Raw genomic sequence first — 17,087 nt, 5'->3', positions numbered from 1 at the left:
TGTAGCAAGGAGAAGAAAACCTGGATTCCCTCCAGACTCCAAACACAATCTGAGCTTGCAAATTAGAACTAGGGATGGATGGTTTACAGAAGGTGCAGAATTTACAGTTGATTCGGCAAAGCAGAGAAGTTTGACTCTTGTGCGGCAGCTTCTCCAAACTAGCCAGACCCCTTGGGTAGGCAAACCTGGCCTGGAACTCAACAGAGGATGAAGTTGTCTTATGAGAATCAGTGTTTTTGGTACTCCTAATCAGCCAGGAAGTTGGGGAGAAACAGGCTGTCTTGCTGTAGTTTGAGGCTTCTGATATGCTGAGCTAGATCAAAGCTATAAAGCGAAGAGCCAGGAAAATGATTTTGGGAGGAGGGTGGAAGCTAAATTAAACTTTTTCAAACTTTTGAAAATTCAGTTCAAGTTGTAGGGGAAGATTCTGATCGGTTCTTGTTTTACCCCTGATTCCGTTACACCCCCGTCTCCTGGCTCACCATTACCCACTCACACTGCCTGGCGGCGCACTCTGCCTTTTGCCCAGGTTTAGATTTCGATTGCCCAGGCCTGCAGCTTGTACCTAACTGCTACCCACTGAACTCACCCAGCTCGCGCGCTCATTGCTGCTTCACACAAAGAGGTTTTCCTTCAGTAAAGGAAACCCAAGGATTCAGTCTCTCTTCAGCCCATGAGCGAGTTGCAGAGATGATGAGATCCAGAAGTGTCTCCCATGAACAAGAGAAAAGCCCTGACCCAGTTTGCACCGATACTGGGCGTTAAAGACAGTATCAATAGCTAGCTATTATCCCACTGCAAGGCCGGGGGATTGGGTGGGGAATGACAGGGGTTAAGAGGCTCAGGTTTGAAGCCAAATCACCCTCTCTTCAGATGGGGTGTAATGCAGGGACTCTGGTTTAACCTGAACTCGCCCCCCCCCCCCCTTGGTAAAAGTCTCTAGCTGAACATTCATTCCAGGCAGTGCTGCAAACAGGAAAGCCAAGGGGTGCAACCCAATCCAGAGGAGCTCCTAGGTCACGCCAGCCCTCTCTGCCCCGATCAGCAGCCCTTACATTAGTCTCATAGGAGAGTAGCACTCTTTTCCACTTAAATAGGCTCAGCTGCACAATTAACCGCCAGCTGGGAGTGCCTCCATGAGTAGGGTTATCATATAGCAACTGTGAAAAAACAGGACAGGGGGTGGGGGATAATAGGCGCCAATATAAGAAAAAAATCTCCCAAAACAGGACTATCCCTTTAAAAACAGGACATCTGGTCACCCTATCCATGAGCCATCTCTGAACCCTGCTTGGGAATTAACCTCCACCAGCACCGGCTCCTTTTGGCTTGCACTTCCCCCTGGGGACACAAGCAGGGCAGCAGGACTTTGCAGGGGAGCCAAAAATACCTATGGATGTTTGGGGTCAGCTTCGGTGGTCTCTCCCACTGTCAAACAGCATCGCCTCCCAAATGGGGCTTTAAAAAGAGAGAGAGAGAGAGAGAGAGAGAGACACACACACACACACACACACCCCCAACCATTCAGGCAATCCAAAACAAGACAGCCCTCTACGCTCATCACGAATGTTACCCAGGCACTGAAAATGGAGACGTTCGACCCTGCAAACTTGGCCCTTTGAGTATTAGGTGTGGGTGTATATAGGGCCTGATCCAGAGAGCTGCCTCCTGGGGTCTGCTGGGTAACCTCACCTCTGCTGGATGTCAATGGGAGGGAAGGGCCTGGACCCAGAGAGTGGGATGCTAGCTCTCCTGCTGGGAATACTTTGGACAGACACACGCAGCTTGGGAAGGCTGGGCGAGGCTAAACAGCCCTGGCTCTGTGGATGAAGCGCAGGCGTGTCGTGCCAACTCGCAGGGTTTTAGCACCAGTCTCACGCTGTGGGGGGGGTTTCCACCTAAGAACAGCAGCTCATGGAGTCAAGTGATGACACAGGAATCACAGCTTTGATAGAACAGCTATTATTGGTATTACGGTAGGGCTTAGGAGTCCTTGTCGGGGCCCGGGGCCCCATTGTAAGTGTCTAGCCTCCATGGGTGTAGAGAAAGGCTTGAACCGTGCCCTGGAGGCTCAGAAGCCAAATAAAAGGAACCCCGAGCTGTTTAAAAATCTCATGATTTTAACCAAACTAGTGCTGGTGGGAGGGGCAGTACTGCACTGGCTCACTCCAAAGACTGATTGCTGTTTGGTTAAGTGAGGTTTAGTGCTCAACTGGTCGGCCTGGAGACACCAGTCCAGACCCTCGGCTGCTGTAAATCAGCAGCGGGCAGGTGAAGTTATGCCAGGCTCTGGCTCGATCAGATCCAATAAACAGCTATAACAAGGCTCTCCATAGCGCTGGCTTCCTCCCACTGCTTTACCGGTGTGCCCCAGCCCTGCTCTGGCCTCTCGGGCAGCTCACAATTTTATATTGCACTAAGTTCTGGAATGAAGCGGGTTGGGGTAATTGTTCATTGTTCCACACGTCTCTCTGCACAGCGCTTCGCCTACAGGGCCGGCAGTCATGCTCCATTCCTAATGCACGCTGCAGATGAGCTCCGTATAAACGAGGCCGGGTTTAGGCTGCCTGTGTGCAATGCTGATGTGATGTGGACACGTGAACCGTTTGTTGTTCAAAGCAGAGTTTCTCATGGTAAAAAAATGAAGGGAAACCAGAACTGGGCTAGTTACGCTCACTAGGCTAAACCCTGCTCTGCTGCCTGGGTGCAGCCCTATTGAAATCAATGGCATTGCGCACATGTAACAGAGGACAGGATATAGAGTCCAATCCAGTATTCACTGACGTTATTAGAAAGACTCCCATTGACTACACTGGGCATTGGATCAAACCTTTTGCCCACTGGATCTTATCTTTATGAAAGGCCCTGTGTACTATGTTGGCACACTGGCCTGCAAGGGGAGACCCCTGAATTACACACCACCATCCCCCTTCCACCTCCTCTGCCCTGCACAGCTGAGGCACTATCCCTTGCCTTTTATTTCTGAATTTAATTCATTTTACTCTGTGCCATGGCTGATGTGCTGAGACATAACTGCATGGGACAAGTTGTTGTGGGAGGAGCTGGAAATTTTGGCAAAGAGGGTAGGGAATAGTTGGAGTTTCAGAACTCAAGAAAGCAAAGACTTCACATTGGATGTTGGCCCTCGGAAAGAAGTTGAGGCTTTTGGCATTAGGGAGGGTGGAGGTGACTTTAAATGGGGGAGGCCGAATTCCTCATTCCCCTCCCTGGCAAGTCTTGAGAGCAGCTAGCTGCTAGCTGCCTGCTGCACCCCATCCCAATACCTGCCACTCAATGCAACAGCTTGATGAGCCTGCTGAACGATACTGACATTTAAACAGTCACCATTAGGTTTCAGAGTTAACAACACATCAGGCTGAATGGGAGCATCAACCCCCTCACTCAGAACTATTGCTTTGGGCAGTTTTCAGACTCAGGTAGATGCCAGTGCATTGCTTTACACTTGGAAGGTTATCTTCCCACCCAGAAAGGGTGGACACTTTTTTTTGTTAATGAAACCTTAGATTCTGTTGATCAATTACCCAAGCTGAAAAACTAAGGGAATTATGTGCCCACACAATTCACCTCAGACACAGGGCCCTGTCTGTACAGCATTCTGGAGAACTGGCTCAGAGCAGGTGCTGGACTTTCAAGTGTGTCTACTTGCCTAGAGGAGTGCTGCAGTCATTAGGCTGGAATGTGGACCAAACGCTGTTTTAGTACATATAGGTAACAACTGACAAACACCATCTGCAGTAATTAATCCTCAGAATGCTTCCAAGGTGGGGAAATCTCATCAGCCCCATGACAGAGATGAGGAAACCAAGGGAGGACAGGTTAAGTGACTTGCTCAAGGACACAATGGGAATCTGGGGCAAAAATTGGTCCTGCTAGTGAAGGCAGGGGGCTGGACTCGATGACCTTTCAAGGTCCCTTCCAGTTCTAGGAGATTGGTATATCTCCAATTATTAATTTAATTATTAAAAAAAGTCACTATGAGAATGAAAAACCAGCATCCAGGAGTTTCTGAGTCCCAGGCCTGTGTTAGGCTCTGGGCCTGACTCCCATTTCAGTTACCCTGGTGTAAGTGTGGAGTAACTCTTCTGAGCCCAGTGGCACTACTCCGCATTTACAGCAGTGGAAATAAGATCAGAACCTAGCCCCATCCCTCTCTTTCAGGCTGCAGGGGTTGGTGTGTTAAATAATAGCACATAATCTAGCACAAGAGAGCCCCAACTTTCATTTTAATGACACCACCACCTACCTCTTACATAGGGTTTTTCATCAGTGGATCTCAAAGCACTTTACAAAAGGAGGTCAGTATCATTAGCCCCATTTTACAGATGGGGAAACTGAGGCACAGAGCATCGAGGTGACTTGCTCTAGGTCACCCAGCAGGCCAATGGCAGAGGTAGGAATAGAACCTCCATCCCAGTCCAATGGACTAGGCACAAGGCCACTGACTGAGGCTTCTAGGCATGACTGTCACACAAGTAAGAAATAGCTAAACAATTCCAAAAAGAAGCCAGTACCCATCTGAGCATTTCTTGCGGGTAACAACTAGCCAGAAGAGCGATCCACTGGCAACATAGTGCCTTCTGGAGTGCTAACCTCTGGCTTGGCTGACACCAGGGAGTTCTACACTTTTTATAGCTTGAGTTCAAAAGCCAGATTGTGTAGCTGGGGTGGGAAGAGACATGTATCATCTGTGGCTCAGGCTCAGAGGAGCGGGCGGGCGCACACACACATGCACACCCCCCAGTGGGTTATATTTAGATTCTGCTCTTACTTACACTAGTGCAACTCCTTGGTCTTGAGTGTCTACCCATTGAAGACAACAGAAAAGATCCCAGGAGGCCTTAAGTCCTTCCAGTTGCTAAAAAAAGATCTCGCTCATGGATGTCAAATACTCCCCACTTCATTTTCAACACAGTTCAGTTCCAACTTAACTCTTTAGAGCTCAACCAGAGAACTAAAGGTAATGGCACCACATTTGTTTTGTAAACTTGTGAACAGCCTCCTTGGACTGGGGAAACATCTTCTCTTGCTGAAGAATGATGGAGGATGAGGATGATGGAGCCTCCACGTGAAAGGAAAAGATCGTGGCAGTTAATGAAGTTGGGATCGAGATTAAATTGTCAGCACTACAGATCTTGAGCTAAGTCAGCACCAACTGACATCCTGTACAAATCCCAATGAAATCAACGGCGTTACATCAGCATCAAACGTGCAAGTGAGAGGAGAATCTGGCCATTGACTCCAGCGGGGTTTGTGGGGGGGGGGGCGTAAGTCAGTGCAGAATTTAACCCATTATACAGAGAGGATTTTATTCGATACAGTGAAGCCTGCTCAGAAACATCTGTCAGGCCAGATGTATTAAATTTGTGGATATGGGCTGAATCCAAAGCACTGACTTCAGTGAGGTTATGCCAGAGAATTAGACCCTGGATATCTTCATAGTGGAAATCCTTTCGCCTGCTCAGATAATAAAACCATGCAGAGCTATAGCAAACCCCCCATGTACTGTAGGTATTGAAAGAGTCACCAGAAAGGAGCTGATTCTGCTCTCACTTATGCTACTTTTATGCCAGGAGAATAGTTCAATTGATAGTGACTCATGATTTACCCCACTGTGAGAAGAGAATCAGGCCTGATGATATCAGACACGTGAAGTCAGTAGCCCACTGGGCACTAGCTAATCACGATTTGAAGCTGCAGCTTCTACAGTGCGGAGGACCCCAAGGAGTTGTAAGTGGTGTAGTGTGGACAGCATGCATCAGACTACATGCCCCATAATACCAGTGGCTTCAGCATGGAAGTGGAAATGGTATTGCAGAAGAGGAAGCTAAGGGATAGCCAGCTAAGAAGAGAGCTGCTTAAACTAATGGGTGTGGGAACCATAATGAAGAAACTCAAATGCAAAGGGTGCTCTTGGTATTGGACAGATGAGTGTTACAGTACCACAGAGTCTTCCGGCACTAGTCCCAGCCATGGCTGTGGTAACAATGGGATGGCTCAAGTTCCTGTATTGGATGTAGAGCTGACCCGTTCCAAAAGGGCACCAATACTCCATTTGAAGTTACTGAAAGTGTGGCTAGTTCTGCCTGCCTCCCCGAGCTGTGGGGAAGAAGGTCCAGGTACATCACACCTGGGCTGTGGAGGAAGCTGCATGATGAGACTCTGTCACAAAACAAGAAAGATGCCCTGTCACCAAGTCCGCGTTTCAAACCTTATCTGCTCTACGTTGCTATTGCTCAGGCGGAGTCACTCCCTTCGCTTTGACGTACTAATTGGGCAGCGCAATGGAAAGAGCAGGAGCAGGCACGATTATCTAACCACCATTTGGTGAGCACAAGATGAACTGGACACCCTGGCTCAACGGAGCGTGTCCAGTCACGGATGCTGAAAAACTCCACTCTCAGAGCAAGACATTTAGCAGCATGCCTGTCTATGGCTAGCGGAAACCCACACGGACCCCGTGTGTGCAAACACTTGCCCTGCCCATTCCCGGTGCATCGTTCCTTCCACTCCTTGGCCGTCAATCTCCTTGTCCTTCCCTGCAGGCTCCTAGCTACCTTTCTCCATAAACACAACAACAATTATCTACGCACTGGACACCAGCTTCACACCCACACGCAGGAGTTTGCTATCGCTTTAGTCCCAGTCATCCCCGGGCGTGTCTCTCCCAAGGAAGATGCTGCTGTGCTCTTCTAGCTCTTACCTGTTGCATTTTACTTCATTAACTTTGAGATGGGAACAAGAAAGAGATTTGGTCCATTACTTCCCTTGGTAATATTCCTCCCCTCCCCACCTCATACAAAAGCAGGGCAAGTAAATACCTAAAACCCAGCCCTCCTGTATTATATTCGCAGCGAGACCCAGAGAGGAGAGATGGTCTTGTGATTAAGGCACTGGGCTAGGACTCCAACTTTGCACCAGGCTAGCTGATGTTGGGCAAGTTACTTGATTCCTCAGGGCCTTGCTTTCCCATCTGTAAAATAGGAACAATAGTACTTCTGCTGTCTGTCTTGTCTATTCAGATAGATAGTCCTTTAGGGCAGGGACTGCCTCTTCTCATGCACAGCAGCACCCATACAGCCCAAGGGCCCTTGGCCAGGGCCTCAAAGGGTACAGTGAGCAACAGCAAGTCTCTGCAGCCAGGTTGACAGCTTTGGGCTTGCAAGTCTCACTCCGCACTGCTAAAAGGAGCTGTGTAGAGATTGTGGCTCAGTCTGGAGCTCGGCTCTGAAGCCTGGGGAGCCTCAGTGCTAGATTTTAATTTCACTAAAGGGTTACTCACATGCGTAGGAGCTGATGGGATCATAGCCTGGAGAGAAACCATATCAAAAAGCCTTGTAGTAAATGCTACTATTCTGTGCTTCCTGTGGCTAAATACAGAGCCAATAGTGTAATTCTACTGAAGTCAATAGAGAGACTGTCACTTATGCTTGAGCTGAATTTGACCTGTACACTTTCAATGGAACGGGCACGCTTTCACACAGCTTCAGCCTGTGTGATGAAAAGTAGCCATGTGCTGAGAAAACAGTCATACACATCGTTCTTAAGGCTGGTCATTTTTCCATGGCTAAAACTTCCCCGGTTTTTGTGAGCCAGCTGTCAAGGGAGGGATTTTTCCCCTTTGGGCTGCACTAGTAATCCTAGACACTAATAATTCATAGATTCATATTTATCTAACCTACTCTTAATATCTCCAGAGATTGAGATTCCATAGCCTCCCTAGGCAATTTATTCCAGTGTTTAACTACCCTGACAGTTAGGAACTTTTTCCTAATGTCCAACCTAAATCTCTCTTGCTGCAGTTTAAGCCCATTGCTTCTTGTTCTATCATTAGAGGCTAAGGTGAACAAGTTTTCTCCCTCCTCCTGATGACACCCTTTTAGATACCTGAAAACTGCTATCATGTCCCCTCTCAGTCTTCTCTTTTCCAAACTAAACAAATCCAGTTCTTTCAGCCTTCCTTCATAGGTCATGTTCTCAAGACCTTTAATCATTCTTGTTGCTCTTCTCTGGACCCTCTCCAATTTCTCCACGTCTTTCTTGAAATGCGGTGCCCAGAACTGGACACAATACTCCAGCTGAGGCCTAACCAGCGCAGAGTAGAGCGGAAGAATGACTTCTCGTGTCTTGCTCACAACACACCTGTTAATGCATCCCAGAATCACATTTGCTTTTTTTGCAACAGCATCACACTGTTGACTCATATTTAGCTTGTGGTCCACTATAACCCCTAGATCCCTTTCTGCCGTACTCCTTCCTAGATAGTATCTTCCCATTCTGTATGTGTGAAACTGATTGTTCCTTCCTAAATAACAAGAGAAGACATAGTACCACATCAAGGTTGCAGGAGTGATTGTCAACACCTGTTGAAACTAGCACAGGGGATAATACAGAGCCATTTAAAACTGAATTGTAGTGTCTTCCCACCAAAATCCAGAACCTTTTGATTTTTGGACAAATCCCCTATAAAGTCGGATCCAATTCCCTGCTCTGATTTCTGTTGGATTGCATTCAGTTGTAGCCCAGAGTTGACTTGTGGTCAAAAGCAACCTGCGGGACACCCATGTGAATATTCCACTCTGAGATTTTGAGCAATGAGGAAGCAAAGGGAAACTCAAGAAGACAATGAAAGCCCCCAAAGGGATTTCCCAGCACCTGTCATCAGGTGTAAAGCTGGAATGCAGGATCATATCAGAGTGTGTGAACAAGTGCACATTCCAGAAATACCTGACCTCTGGACTTCAGGCATTTCATCAGTCAAATGAGAACACTTTGGTTCAAAATCCTGTACGATTATACAAAGGAACTAACAGCAAACAGAATTCTTATCAGTTTAGGAGGCAGGCTGAAACTGCATGTTGCAGAGTCAGGCCCTGATCCTGCACATATATAAGCTTTTGCATGGGAGCAGTCCTGTTAATTTCAAAAGCCAAAAGTGCTCGAATCCTTTATCAGACAAACATGGCGCCCTCTCAAAGTGACAGCCAAGTTATTGGGTGAGGAGGAGAGAAAAGTAGGAGAACCACTCCTTTGTTTGGCACTAGTTCGCCTGCCTGTTGCCAGTCTTAAGAGAAAGGCCAAAAGCCGAATGAACCGTGAAAATGGAACTTCCATTCCACCGCAAAGCGATCCCTGCCGAACGGGGCTGGGGTGCACTGGTGCGGCCATGGGGGTTAACTTCTTGTTGCTGCTGCCCAGGGTGAATAGAAGACTTCAGTTTCCAGAGCTGAGGAGCAAGATGGCCAAGAAAGGAGAAGGGTTCTGTACAACGATGAGGTCCATCCACTTTCAGTCCCTTGCCAGCTCATGCATCTGGGTAGAGCCGTCCCTTGGGCAGGGCGAATCAGGATGATCACTCCGGGCTACGCACTTTGGGGAGCCCCACGGGCCGGTGTGATTGGCCGACACGGTTGGTCCTGGAAGAGATGAATCCATCACTTCCACCACAGGCCCCACACACCCCTGGGGATGGCCCTGTATCTGGGCAGAATTCCTCCAGGTAGCGTCTGCCAACTTCTGGGACCCCTTCTCAGAGGAGCCAGCCTCCACGTTCTCAAAGGCCATTTTCCAATGAAAAAAGGAACATTTTTCGAACAATGATGACTAGCTCTATAGGATCCTAATCTCATTTATCCAAAGGACCTACCTGTAGGAACATCATGATTGCTGGGCTGGATCAGACCAACAAGCCACATAGTCCCATTTATGTCCAGTACTGGTGGCCGGATGCGTTTGAGGAAAATGCACAAATAACCTGCCATCAGCACTTATGTAACAATCTGCCCATAGGACAAGCTTCTTCCTAGCCCCCTCAATAAATTGCCTTCTGCTGTGGAGCAGATGGGCTTAATATCTATTCCAAACTTTATTTCCAAATCATTAGTATTGTGGTGCTGGATGTTCACCCTGGTTACATTTCAATCCCCCAACTCCCTCACTCACCTATATCCTTGTGCATCTAGAGTGATTTTATGTCCCCCCATGACATTCCATTCAGACGATCAAACCTCCACTTAGGGCTCATCCACAAATTTTCCATCAAAACTCTTTTTACTCCCAGTGGAAAATTGGATCTTTAGTAAATGAACATTTTCATGTACAGCATACACTTTCCTTAAAATTATTCAATTTTTGGCAGAAAATGGAAAAAGCTAATTTTTTTTTCAGTTTTCATCCAAAAATAAATGTTCAGTTTTCAACAAAAAAAGAAGGTTCTTTGGTTTTGTCCAATTTTTTCATGGAGTGAACAAACTTTTTCCAATCAGCTGTAGTTTCACTAAACATTTCCTTACATCTTTTGGAACTCTCCAATGAATACTTTACTCCAGTACAGCATATCTAAATTCATCTGGCAGATCACTCCTCCAACTGGGAGAACCATCTTACTGATAACGTGTGGAAAGAATATAGGGTAAAGAAAACTGACTTCTCAGGTTCTATCTTACAACAACAACAACGATGTGTATCCCAGTGCTGCCCCAATCATGTGCTTGTATACATCCATGATGCAGGAACCAGCAATCAATCAGGCCACATCTTCTGTTCTGATTCTCTAAAGATACATAGCTGACTCATGATGAGCAAACAAGAAGCAGAGATGATGTTTAACAAGTCTTCACCTCCTTACAAATCATTCTGTTGTCATGCTTTATCCCCAAGTAAGACCAAGCTATTCGAGAAACAGGTCTAGTGTAAATTATAAACACGGCTAGCACTTCTTTACAAATATTTACCTACCTGGGTAGGTTTGTTGATTAAGAAGTATAGAAATAAGATGAAATTCTTTACACTAGGCCAAAGATTAGATCTAAAGTTTAATTAAAATTCAGGTGGTTTTCCCCATTCGTTGTCCTGTAACGTGTTCTGTTGCAAGTTTGGGGCTGGAAGATTTTAGGGTCAGGGGATCAACCATAAAACTCACCTTACAATAGTGGAAGGGGTTTTTTAGATTTCCCTGGGTCAGATCCTCAACTGGTATAAATAAGAGCATCTGCACTGAAGCTAAGAAGCTGGTCCCTAGTTTAAACTGCAGTCTGCAAATACCCATTGTATTGCTAAGGTGCTTGCTTGAAGGAAGCAGAAAACCGAGTGGCAAAGAGCTGCCAACAACACATGGAAACATGTTCTCACCTGCTCCAAAGACCAGCTTCACAAAATCTTCCCATACTTGTCTTCTGCTAGTTACTTCTAACAAAACACCTGTAAGGCTAATAAAAAGTTTACAAATTACCATACAAATTGTCCTCTCATTACACTGACTTCAGTGGCCACCTGCAAGGAGAATTTGCCCCCCCATGGTGATTCAGCTCCTCCCTCCCCAAAGGGTCAGTTTCTGTCCCTTGTATCTCAGCTCCTTAGTCAAAACTCTTGTATCCTCCTTGGGAGGGTCTCATTGGCTTGTATTGTAGCTTTCCTCTCCTTTATACAGCAGCAGTGTGTGCGCATATTGTTGAGGCCTAGGCAGTCTCTTTCTGTTCCAGATGAGGGGTGGATTCCAGACTCAATGAACATAACTTTGCCATTCCCCGCTCAGGGCCAGATTGTGCCCCCAAGGTCACATGGGAAGGCTTCCCTCTGTGCCCAGATCTCCCCTCTTCCATGTGGATGGGGAACAAATGGCATCACAGCACCATGCCTCCCCACTTCCCAAGACCCCACAAAAGGCTTTCTAGGAGAGGGATCAGGACTGGGCAGGCAGAGAGTAGGGAATGGGCAGCCCTGCCTTAGGAGAAGATGGCCATTGGGGAAGGAGAGACATGCTGGCCCCTCTATTAGCCCCCTAGAGGCTGTATTCCCTGACCCACAGGGTTCCCTCCAAAGTGGGGACCCCATTAAGATAGGGTCCTAGAGACAGGTAAAGTCAGGTGGTGTCCATGGAACTCTATAGGAGAACATATTGGGGGATCATTATGATTTCGAGATGTGCCCTGCAGATCATTCCACTTGGGGGGTGGGGGGCAAACCCTGCCCCGAATGGATCAGTCAGGGACCTGAGCCCTCTCCTGTGGGTTTCGCTGCAGGAGGCAACTCTCTGGCACTCAACCCTCATAGACAACTCCCACGGAAGCCAAGAGCTGAGTAACAACCCAGCAAGGGGCACCGTGCTTGGCCCATGCACTGGACGCACTGTTCCATCAGACCAAGGGGAGGCTGGTCTCTAATTGGACTGGACATCTCAGCTGTGGAGAGGGTTTAGTTTCACTGTTCAAACTCACTCTTCTAAGTAGGCAGTGCGGGGGAGCCCAGCAGAGTATCTCCAGCCTAAGCCCTCTGTGGCTGCAGCTTCAGAAAACCAGATCAGAGCATCCCTTCTCTGAATTGTTTAAAAGTCTAACCCCAAACCAAAAGGGCCATGATCTCCTCCTTTACCAAGGCTCCAGCCAGTAAACCAAGAGCCTCTTCTCCACCTCCCCGCGGGAAGCAATCCAGCCACCCACTTAATAAAAAAAATACAAGCCAAGCAAGCAAAGCACAGCACGGTCCCATTGTCCAGGGTGACTGCGTGCCACATCTGCTTTTCATTAGCACTGCATCCATTTGTTGTTCCAGTTGTAGTTATGAAACAAGCCTGAGCATTTCCAGCAGAGAGCAGGCCGGCGCCAAGAATCGCTGCATTTCCCAAAGGTCTGTGGTCAGAGAGGACTCGTGAGTGCCGCTCTTTGGGAAGCACGAAAAGGTTTCCCCTGCAGGTTTCCTGATATGGCCAAGCCAGAGCATCCTGGTGAATGGTCTGTGACACAAGCCAGAAAGCTTCACTGGCCACCAAGCCTCTCAGATGATCAGGCTGATTCTGCTCAGCATTGTTGCATCAAAGGTCTTGCCGGTGACGTGGAGAGACTCTGGAGCTGAGCCCAAGATGGCAGTAGCTGACGGCACTCTTCCGGCGGCGGGCAGTCCTCGGGGCTGCCAAGGGAAAGCATGCAAAGGAGTGGCAGCTACCACAGCCTTGGAAAGTTTGCAGGGCATGCTCATCGCCACCCCATGTCACTAGCAAGATGCTTGGCAGGCAGGACAGCGATGACTCCCCTAATCCACATGGCCACGCCCCTTCTATTTTATGGCAGTGATTCTCAGCTGCCACGCACCTTGTGCTTTCACTATGCCTGGGCAGAGTGAGTATGAAATCCAGCCGCTCCACAATGTCCATTTTGCACAGGTGTAAATTATGATTCAAGGGGCAGTGGAGAATCAGGCTCAAGGAGCTCAAATGCCTGTGGAAAGGGCTGTGTGTACCTTCTCTGTCTCACCTTGTGTGCCATGCAGGGGCCCACAGGGCCAGATCCTAAGCTGGTGCAAATCAGTGCAACTCAATGGGGCTATGCTGATCTACACACCAGCTGAGGATCTGGTCTGTCCTGCCTGGAGTTGCATTAACACATGTTCTGTTGGTGCTCACGGCCTGTTTCAGGATCTTAGCAGGCCCAGACAGCCATTAACTCGCCATTTCCCTCATCACTGCAGAGGGATTTTGAGCACCCTTTCCCAGGCTGAATGAACTGAACGAACATAGCATACTGCTCACAGGGCGAGGAGTTAGACAGTGGAGTTGATGGTAAAGGGAGATGGGGGAGACATTGCTTAAAGCCTCTTAGACTCATAACTGGGACTAGTTAGAAAATATGGACATCCGACAGGCAAGATGATGCAACGCACCTTTCGACCAAACCACCGTGCCTGTAAGTCTCAGTACAAGCCTTTCATGATTAAAGCGCAGAATTATAAGATCATAAGATGATCATTTGCTTTTCTCTTCCTCCTAGGATCTCAAAGCACATCTAGTGCTCCATCTCTAAGAGCTTGGTATTATTAACAGCCATTACTAATTAATGAACCCTCAAAAACGCCTCTTTGTGGTTGGGAAGATGTTTTATCCGCATTGCCCATCTGTAGCCCACAAAGATATGGGAGCAGGTTCTGACCTGCTTGCCCATGGTGAACAGTAACTTTGCTCCACCAAGGGCCCCAGCAAAGTCTAGTCAGCTGATTCTTCACTCACTCATGCTGGTTCTATACCAGTATCATTCCACTGACTTCACTGAAGTCATTCCTGGGTTTCACTGATGGAGGCAAGTGGAGAATCAGGTCTACTGGGGCCCCTTGTGGAGTAAGGTGCTACATAAGCAAAGGAAGGAGCCCTAACAGGATCTGGCCCAGGTGATGTGTCTAAGGTCTCTCAGAGATTCAGTGGCAGGTCTAGGATTCCTGGTTCCCAGTGCCCATCTATAACTAGGGCCCTACCAAATTCACAGCCATGAAAAAGGTGTCATGAACTGTGAAATCTGGTCTTCTCCATGAAATCTGATTTTTTTGGTATACTTTTACCCCATACTATAAAAGTATCCTATACTATATGGTAATAGTATACAAACATACACAGCGCTGCCTTCAGAGCTGGGCACCCGGCCAGCAGCCGCTGCTCTCTGGCCACCCAGCTCTGAAGGCAGCACAGATGTAAGGGTGGCAATACTGTGACCCCTCTACAATAGCTTTGCAACCCCTTTTTGGGGCGGTACCCCCAGTTTGACAAATGCTGAGTCTTAAGGGCTTTACGTGATTATATTTTGCCATTTTTAAATACATATTCATATTTTGTTACTACACCCTGAAATTTAAGAGTTAAATACCTGAAACTGTGAAATTCAGGGTTTTAAAAATGCTATCAGAATGAAATTTATGAAAATGGACTGAATGTGGTAGGGCCTTATCTATAACCCCAAGAATTCTGCCAACATTAATTCTATAGCGGCATTTAAATCCAACCCCTTGAACTATTACATTAAAACAGGACACACAGGTATTTTTGCCAGGAGTCAAAACACAATGAAAGAGCTTACGAGGCTGACGTCTTCAATTGCCTTTCAGGCACCCAGTGCATCCGAACGGGGCTGCTCAGAAATACTGGGGAGTGTCTGCACAGCATGTTGCTTTGCATTGCTGGGAACACAGAGCCTCGTAATCCTCCCCTTAATCTAATCAACTCCTTGCACTGAGAGGCTCCCTGGAAATGAAGTCACTGGCTATATTGCAAACTGCTTCTAAAACAGACATAATGCAGGGTCTTTCCCTCACCTGCCAGCTGGGTACACACAAAGAAACCTGGGCTTGCAATGGAAAACCACACTCCTCTTAGGTGAGCGGCAAAAGGCATATCCTATCATCCTCCCTTGGTGCACTCCTCACCTATAAGTACTTTCCCCACAGCAATGTGGACTTGTGCTATTTTGAGACTGTGTAGAGGCCGTTTCTTGGCAATGAGCTACTTGCAGCTGCAGGAGAAAGTCAGCAAGCAGCATTACTTATCTCTGAGCAGTCAGATGACAACACCAAGTGCATCTGCTATGCAGCGACTGACCCTCACCTTTATGTCTGAGGAGGTTTCTGACCAGTAATAACTTCATTCGAGTCAATGTCTAGGGTCACATTTTCAGAAGTGCAAAGGTATTTAGGTGCCCAGAGATGCTCATAGGTGCCTAGTAGGATTTTCAAAAGCACCTCAGTGCTTAACTCCCTTTGAAATCAATAGAGGTTAGGTGCCCAGGCACTTCTAAAACACCTATTAGGTGCCTATCTACACAGCCTTAGGTGCCCAAATACCTTTGAAAATCTGTCCCCAAGTCACTTTTGAAAATAGGACTTATGCACTTTTGAGCATGTTGCCCAAAGTCACACCGCGCTGTGCTCACAGTGAGGTCTATTATTTCCTGTTCATGCATAATCCACGTTAACACAGTGGGCCAGATTCTGATCTTAGTGACAGTGATGTAAATCCAGAGGAACTCCACTGGGGTGTAGCACTAGTGGAAGTAGCTTAGGCCCTTTATGTCTTTCTAGGATATCACTTCTTCGGACCGTTTCTCTCTCAACATCTTGAATCCCATGTTGTCTGTGGAGCTCATAGAAAAAGTTACACAAGGCATCACAGTCCTAGATAATTCTTCACCTCTGAATATTTGAAGAGTTGGGCACACAACTGAACATTTCACATGCATGTGCAGCTACTACAATTGTGCACACAAATCATGTCCACACAATCGCTGTTTGTGCCTGTGATCACCCAGGTTGCCTGAGCAATTGCAGCATTTGCCTGCATGTTAGATGCACAACTGGGCATACATTTTGTGCATGCAACTCTTCTTAAAACCTGGTCCTGTGCTTTTAAGAGTGCCCCATTCTGGCCTGGCATTAACAATAGCACTGAACACGTGTGATGTGATTTGAAAGGCAAATGGCAAGGTTACTTTCTTCTCTAAAACCCCATTCATTTGCTGCTGTTTTAAGAGGCCCCAGAGCAATGTTAGGACTCTGGTAATTAAGAGTTGCTAAACAGAGAGACAGTGACAGATGCTGAGACTAAGCTAATAACCAGCACCAGTGAGTAGCAATCTGATGACAGACAGAAGCTTCCTGGCTTCCATAAAGGAAGACAGAGCCAAACACTCAGGGGTGGCTCCAGGCCCCAGCACGCCAAGCGCGTGCTTGGGGCGGCATGCCGCGGGGGGCACTCTGCCAGTCGCCGGGAGGGCGGCAGGCGGCTCCGGTGGACCTCCCACAGGCGTCCCTGCGGAGGGTCCCGTGGCTTCGGTGGAGTATCTGCAGGCACGCCTGCGGGAGGTCCACCGGAGCCGTGGGACCGGCAACTGGCAGAGCGCCCCCCCCGTGGCATGCCGCCGTGCTTGGGGCGGCGAAATGGCTAGAGCCGCCCCTGCAAACAATGTGCTTAGAGGGAGACTAGAAATGCTAGCATGTGTCCACTGCCACAAGAATCCTACTGGCTGGATTCCAGGGGGGCACGTGGTGGGCAATGGGTAGAGAGGTGAATTTTTCTATCTTTTGGAAAGGGCACTAATTACGCTTGGCTAGTACGTGCTGCACAGCTCAGCCCTCATGCCAGTCAGCTTGGCCACATCCCAAGATGGCAGAACTCATGTCCTGGCTGGCCCATGGTGCAGGAACTGAGAGTTGAGATGCATGTCCCTCTGAGAGCTCTCTTGACCACTAAGGTTAGATTGTGTTGCAGCTGAAATCACACAGCTGCAGCGAGAACATCAAGACCCACCTCCTGCCCTCCA

At 47.9% G+C, this 17,087-nt stretch overlaps 1 protein-coding gene and 1 long non-coding RNA gene across 2 annotated transcripts in view; one reads left to right on the top strand and one right to left on the bottom strand.

The window, feature by feature from the left end:
• Positions 1-11,226, bottom strand: part of LOC120373359 — a 47,901-nt gene extending 36,675 nt beyond the window's left edge. The window contains exon 1 of the long non-coding RNA XR_005585508.1: positions 11,149-11,226. This is a non-coding gene — a long non-coding RNA (uncharacterized LOC120373359). The remainder of the gene's footprint in view (positions 1-11,148) is intronic.
• The window catches only part of PPL (periplakin), a 53,595-nt gene that overhangs the window by 4,173 nt on the left and 32,335 nt on the right, over positions 1-17,087 (top strand). The gene's annotated exons all lie outside the window — the stretch shown is intronic.

Source organism: Mauremys reevesii, linkage group 10 (assembly GCF_016161935.1).
Source record: "Mauremys reevesii isolate NIE-2019 linkage group 10, ASM1616193v1, whole genome shotgun sequence".
NCBI lineage: Eukaryota > Metazoa > Chordata > Testudines > Geoemydidae > Mauremys > Mauremys reevesii.
Note: the sequence above shows the minus strand (reverse complement) of the source record. Positions and strands in the feature narration are given on the sequence as shown.